Source organism: Papio anubis, unplaced genomic scaffold (assembly GCF_008728515.1).
Source record: "Papio anubis isolate 15944 unplaced genomic scaffold, Panubis1.0 scaffold1742, whole genome shotgun sequence".
Classification (NCBI taxonomy): Eukaryota; Metazoa; Chordata; class Mammalia; order Primates; family Cercopithecidae; genus Papio; species Papio anubis.
In genome coordinates this window covers 1-7,175 of record NW_022161738.1, presented here as the reverse complement: position 1 = coordinate 7,175, position 7,175 = coordinate 1, and the positions used below count along the sequence as shown (strand labels likewise).

Sequence of the window (7,175 nt, the reverse complement as noted above, 5' to 3'; positions counted from 1 at the left end):
GATAACAAAGAGAAAGAAGCTTTCTGAGAAACTTCTTTGTGTTCTGTGAAGTCATCTCACAGAGTTACAGATTTCCCCTAAAGAAGCCTTTCGCTAAGTCAATTCTTGTGGAAGTGGCAAAGTGATATTTGGAAGCCCGTAGAAGGCTACGGTGAAAAAGGAAATATCCTCAGATGAAATCTGGAAAGAAGCTTTCCGAGAAACTGCTTAGTGTTCTGTTAATTCATCTCACAGCGTTACATCTGTATTTCGTGGATCTCTTTGCTGGCCTTATTTCTGTGGAATCTGAGTACAGATATTTCGGATCCCTTTGAATACTATAGGGCCAAACGAAATATCCTCCGTTAAGAAAGAGAAAGAAGCTTTCTGATAAACTTCTTTGTGTTCTTTGAAATCATCTCAGAGAGATAGAGCTATCCCGTCAAGAAGCCTTTTGCTAAGACAGTTCTTGTAGAATTGGCAAAATGATATTAGGAAGCCCATAGAGGGCTATGGTGAAAAAGCAAATATCCTCAGATGAAATCTGGAAAGAAGCTTTCTGAGAAACTACTCTGTGATGTGTGACTTCCCCTCACAGAGTTACATCTATATATCACGACCCTTTGCTAGCCTTATTTCTATGAAATCTGAGAACAGATATTTCGATTCCTGGAAGACTATAGGGCCAAAGGAAATATCCTCCGATAAAAATAGAAAGCAAGCCTATAGAGAAACTTTGTGTTCTGTGAAATCATCCCACAGAGTTGGTGAAGCCTCAAGAAGCCTATCGCTAAGACAGTTCTTAGGAATTGGCAAGTGATATTTAGAAACCCAAGGAGGGCTATGGTGAAAAGGAAATATCCCAGATGAAATCTGGAAAGAAGCTTTCTGAGAAGCTGCTCTGTGATGTGACTTCCACTCATAGAGTTACATCTGTATTTCTCGTGGATGTCTTTACAGCATTATTGCTGTGGAATCTGAGAACAAATATTTCGATCCCTTTGAAGACTGTAGGCCAGCAAATATCCTCCGATAATGAAAGAGAAAGAAGCTTTCTGAGAAATTCTCGTGTTCTTTGGAAATCATCTCCTAGAGTAACACCTTTCCCCTGCCAGCTTCCTTTTGCTAAGACTGTTCTTGTGGAATTGGCAAAGTGGATATTTGAAAGCCCATAGAGGCTATGTGAAAACTAACATCCTCAGAGATGAAATCTGGAAAGAAGCTTTCTGAGAAACTTAGTTCTGTTAATTCATCCTCACAGCGTTACATCTGTGTTTCATGGATCTCTTTGCTAGCCTTATTTCTGTGGAGTCTGAGAACAGATATTTCGGATCCATTTGAAGACTATAGGGCCAAAGGAAATATCCTCAGATAAGAAAGAGAGAAAGAAGCTTTCTGAGACTTCGTTCTAGAAATCACCACAGAGTTACAGCTTTCCCTCTAGAGGTCTTTCGCTAAGACAGTTTTTTGTGGAATTGGCAAAGAGATATTTGGAAGCCCATAGAGGGCTATGGTGAAAATGGAAATATCCCCAGATGAACTGGAAAGAAGCTTGGAGAAACTGCTTAGCAAGTTCTGTTAATTCATCTCACAGGAGTTACATCTGTATTTCATGGATCTCTTTATTAGCCTTATTTGTGAATCTGAGAACAGATATTTTGATCCATTTGAAGACTATAGCCAAAGGAACATCCTCAGATAAGAAAGAGAAAGAAGCTTTCGAAAACTTTTGTGTTCCGGTGAAATCATCTCACAGAGTTACAGCTTTCTCTGAAGAAGTCTTTCGCTAAGACAGCCCGTGGATTGGCAAAGTGATTTGGAAGCCCAGAGGGCTATGGTGAAAAAGGAAATATCCCTCAGATGAAATCTGAAAGAAGCTTGAGAAACTACTCTGTGATGGGTGACTTCCTCACAGAGTTACATCTGTATTTCGTGATCTTTTGCTAGCCTTATTTCTGTGGAATCTTATCAGATATTTCCTCGGATCCCTTTGAAGCCTTGTAGGGCCAAAGGAAATATCCTCCCATAACAAGACAAAGATGTTCTCTGGAGAAACTTCTTTGTGTTCTGCAAAATCATCTCAGAGTTGCTACAGCTTTCCCCTCAAGAAGCCTTTCGCTAAAACAATTCTTCTGAATTGGCAAAGTGATATTTGGAAGCCAATAGAGGGGGTATTGTGAAAAGGAAATATCCAGATGAAATCTGGAAAGAAGCTTTCTGAGAAACGCTTGCGTTCTGTTAATTCATCTCACAGAGTTACATCTGTATGTCGATCTCTTTGTTAGCCTTATTTCTGTGGAATCTGAGAACAGATATTTCGGATCCCTTTGAAGACTATAGGGCCAAAGGAAATATCCTCCGACATCAGCATAGAAAGCAGCTCTCTTGGAGAAACCTTCTTGTGTTCTGTGAAATCATCTCACAGAGTTACAGCTTTCCCCTCAAGAAGCCTTTCGCTAAGACAGTTCTTGTGGAATGTTTGATATTTAAAATCATAGAGTGCTATGGTGAAAAAGGAAATATCCTCAGATGAAATCTGGAAAGAAGCTTTAGAAGAAACTGCTTAGGGTTCTGTCAATTCATCTCACAGAGTTACATCTCTATGTCGAGGATCTCTTTGCTAGCCTTTTATTTCTGTGGAATGTGAGAACAGATATTTCAGATCCCTTTGGAAGACTATAGGGCCAAAAGGAAATATCCTCAGATAAGAAAAAGAGAAAGAAGCTTTCTGGAGAGATTTCTTTGTGTTCTGTGAAATCACCTCACAGAGTTGGCAGCTTTTCCTCTAGAGGTCTTTCTCACAAGACAGTTTTTGTGGAATTGGCAAAGATATTTGGAAGCCCATAGAGGGCTATGGTGAAAAGGAAATATCCCCAGATGAAATCTGGAAAGAAGCTTTCGAGAAAACTGGTTTAGTGTCAATTCTGTGGAATTGGCAAGGATATTTGGAAGCCCTAGAATGCTAGGTTGAAAGAAATATCTTCAGAAGAAATCTGAAAGAAGCCTTTGAGAAACTGCTTAGTGTTCTGTTAATTCATCTCACACAGAGTTACATCTGTATTTGGTGGATATCATTGTTAAATTTTATTTCTGTGAATCTGAGAACAGATATATTGGATTCCTTTGAAGACTATAATGGGTCAAAGGAAGTATATCCTCCGATAACAAAGAGAAAGAACCTTTCTGGAGAACCTTCTTTGTGTTCTGTGAAATCATCTCACAGAGTTACAGCTTTCCCTCAAGAAGCCTTTCGCTAAGACAGTTCCTGTGAATTGGCAAGGATATTTGGAAGCCAATAGAGGGCTATGGTGAAAAAGGAAATATCCTCAGATGAAATTTGGAAAGAAGCTGGAGAAACTGTTTAGTTCTGTTACTATCTCATCGAAGTTACATCTGTATTTCGTGCATCTCTTGCTAGCCTACTTCTGTGGAATCTGAGAACAGATATTTCGGATCCCTTTGGAGGTCAGGGCCACATAGGGACAAAGGAAATATACTCCCATAACAAAGAGAAAGAAGCTTCACAGGTTCTGTGAAAACATCTCAGAGTTAGAGTTTCCCTCAAGAAGCCTTTGCTAAGCCTGTTCTTGTGGAATTCAAGTAGTGATACTTGGAAGCCCATAGAGGGCTACGGAGAAAAGAAAATATCCTCAGAGAAAACTGCAAAGAAGGTATCTGAAAACTGCTTTGGGTTGTGAGACTTCCACTACCGAGCGGCATTCCGTATTTCTTCATCTCTTTGCTAGCCTTATTTCTGTGGAATCTGAGAATAGATATTCTCGGATCCCTTTGAAGACTGTAGGGCCAAAGGAATTATCCTCCATTACAAAGAGAACGGCTAGTTCTGAGAAATTTCCTTTGTGCTCCCTGTGGAAATCATCTCACAGAGTTACAGCTTCCCTCAAGCAGCTTCCATCGCTACATAGTTCTAGTGGAATTGCATAGTGATATTTGAAGCCCATAGAGGCAATGGTGAAAAAGGAAATATCCCTCGATGAAATCTGAAAGAAGCTTGAGAAACTGCTTAGTGTTCTTTAATCTTCGACTCAAAGAGTTACAGCTTTCCTCTCAAGAAGCCTTTTGGCTAAGACAGTTCCTGTGGAATTTTGAAAGTGATTTGGAAGCCTGTAGAGGGCTGATGGTGAAAAAGGAAATATCCTCATATGAAATCTGGAAAGAATCTTTCTGAGAAACTGCTTAGTGTTCTGTTCATTCATCTCACACAGAGATATGAAGCCTCAAGAAGTCAGCCGCCACGGTTCTTGTGGAATCTGAAAGTGATTTGGAAGCCCATAGAGGCTGTGGTGAAAGGAAATATCCTCAGATGAAATCTGAAAAGAAGCTTTCTGAGAAACTGCTTATGGTTCTGTTAATTGCCTATCAGAGCAGCTTCCCCAAGAAGCCGCCGCTAAGCCTGTTCTTGTGGAATCTCGCAAGGTGATATTTGATGCCTATGGCGGCTTATGGTGAGAAAGAAAATATCCGCAGACAAAACCTGGAAAGAAGCTGCGAGAAACTGCTTTTAGGGATGTGTGACTTCCACTCACAGAGTCACATCTGCATTTCGTGAATCTCTCTTTTGCTAGCCTTATTTCAGTGGAATCTGAGAACAGATATTTCGAACACTTTGAAAACTATTATAGGGCCAAAGGAAGTAGCCTCCGACATAACAAAGAGAAAGGCAGCTTAAGAAACTTTTTTTACTCAGGAAATCATCTCACAGAGTTACAGCTTTCCTCAAGATGTCTTCTTCGCCAAGACAGTTCTGTGGAATATGCAAAGTGATATTTGGAAACCCCCAGAGGGCTATGGTGAAAGGAAATATCCTCAGATGAACTCTGGTTAGGCTTCCTGAGAAATTGCTTAGTGTCTCTGTTAATCTCGTCTCACAGAGTTACAGCTTTCCCTCAAGAAGCTGCTCGGTAAGCCTGTTCTGTGGAATTTGCAAAGTGATATTTGGAAGCCCTTAGAGGGCTATGGTGAAAAAGAAAATATCCTCAGAGAAAACTGGAAAGAAGCTTTCGAGAAACTGTTTTGTGATGTGACTTCCACTCACAGAGTTACATGTGTATTTCGTGGATCTCTTTAAGAAGTATTTCTGTGGAATTTGAGAACCGAGCATTTCAGATCTCTTTGAAGACTATAGGGACAAAAGGAAATATCCTCCATAACAAAGAGAAAGAAGCTTTCTGAGAAACATCTTGTGTGTTCTGTGAATCATCTCACAGACTTTACAGCCTTCTCAAGAAGCCTTTCGCCAAACAGTTCATGTGTAATTCGCAGTGACATTTGGAAGTAATTTAGAGGGCTATGGTGAAAAGGAAATATCCTCAGTTGAAATCTGAAAGAAGCTTGAGAAACTGCTTGGTGTTCTGTTACTTCATCTGCCAGGGTTACAGCTTTCCCTCAAGATGCCGCCACAAGCCTGTTCTTGTAGAATTCGGGCAGTGATATTTGTGCTTATAGAGGGCTAAGTGGCGAAAAAGAAAATATCCTCAGAGAAAAAGTGAAAGAAACTATCTGAAAACTGTTTTGTGCTGTGTGACTTCCACTCACAGAGTTACATCTGTATTTTGTGTATCTAACTTCTAGCGTTATTTCTGTGGAATCTGAGAACAGATATTTCGGATCCCTTTGAAGATTATAGCGCCAACGGAAATATCGTCCGATAACAAAGAGAAAGAAGCTTTCTGAGAAACTTCTTTGTGTTCTGTGAAATCGTCTCACAGAGTTACAGCTTTCCCCTCAAGAAGCCTTTCGCCAAGACAGATATTGTGGAATTTGCAAAGTGATATTTGGTAGCCCATAGAGGGTTATGGTGAATAAGGAAATATCCTGAGATGAAATGTGGAAAAAAGCTTTCTGAGAAACTGCTTAGTTTTCTGTTAATTCATCTCACAGAGTTACAGCTTTCCTCTCAAGAAGCCGCTCGCTAAGCCTGTTCTTGTGGAATTCGCAAAGTGATATTTGGAAGCCCATAGAGGGCTATGGTGAGAAAGAAAATATCCTCAGAGAAAAACTGGAAAGAAGCTTTCTGAGAAACTGCTTTGTGATGTGTGACTTCCCCTCATATAGTTCCATCTGTATTTCGTGGATGTCTTTGCTAGCCTTATTTCTCTGGAATCTGAGTACTGATATTTCGGATCCCTTTGAAGACTACAGGGCAAAGGAAATATCCTCCAATAACACAGAGAAAGAAGCTTTCTGAGAAACTTCTTTGTGTTCTGTGAAATCATCTCACTGAGTTACAGCTTTCCCCTCAAGAAGCCTTTCGCTAAGACAGTTCTTGTGGAATTTGCAAAGTGATATTTGGAAGCCCATAGAGGGCTGTGGTGAAAAAGGAAATCTCCTCAGATAAAATCTGAAAAGAAGCTTTCTGAGAAACTGCTTAGTGTTTTGTTAATTCGTCTCACAGTGTTATTGCTTTCCCCTAAAGAAGTCGCTCGCTAAGCCTGTTCTTGTGGAATTCGCAAGGTGATATTTGGAAGACTATGGAGGGCGATGGTGAGAAAGAAAATATCCTCAGAGAAAAACTGGAAAGAAGCTTTATGAGAAACTGCTTTGTGATGTTTGACTTTCACTCACAGAGTTACATCTGCATTTCTTGGATCTCTTTCCTAGCCTTATTTCAGTGGAATCTGAGAACAGATATTTCGGATCACTTCGAAGACTATAGGGCTAAAGGAAGTATCCTCCGATAACAAAGAGAAAGAAGCTTTCTGAGAAACTTTTTTTTGCTCTGTGACAACATCTCACAGAGTTACATCTTTCCCCTCAAGAAGTCTTTCGCTAAGACAGTTCTTGTGGAATATACAAAGTGATATTAGGAAGCCCATAGACGGCTATGGTGAAAAAGGAAATATCCTCAATGAAATCTGGAAAGAAGCTTTCTGAGAGACTGCTTAGTGTTCTGTTAATTCGTCTCACAGAGTTACAGCTTTCCACTCAAGATGCTGCTCGGTAAGCCTGTTCTTGTGGAAATTGCAAAGTGATATATGGAAGCCCTTAGAGGGCTATGGTGAAAAAGAAAATATCCTCAGAAAAAAACTGGAAAGAAGCCTTCTAAGAAACTGCTTTGTGATGTGTGACTTCCACTCGCAGAGTTACAACTGTATTTCGTGGATCTCTTTGCTAGCCTCAGTTCTGTGGAATCTGAGAACAGATATTTCGGATCGTTTGAAGACTACAGGGCCAGA

General features: G+C 40.2%; 1 pseudogene; it reads left to right on the top strand.

The window, feature by feature from the left end:
- The first annotated feature begins 5,667 nt into the window (after positions 1-5,667).
- LOC116272722 lies at positions 5,668-6,840 on the top strand (annotated as a pseudogene).
- The last annotated feature ends 335 nt before the right edge of the window (positions 6,841-7,175 follow it).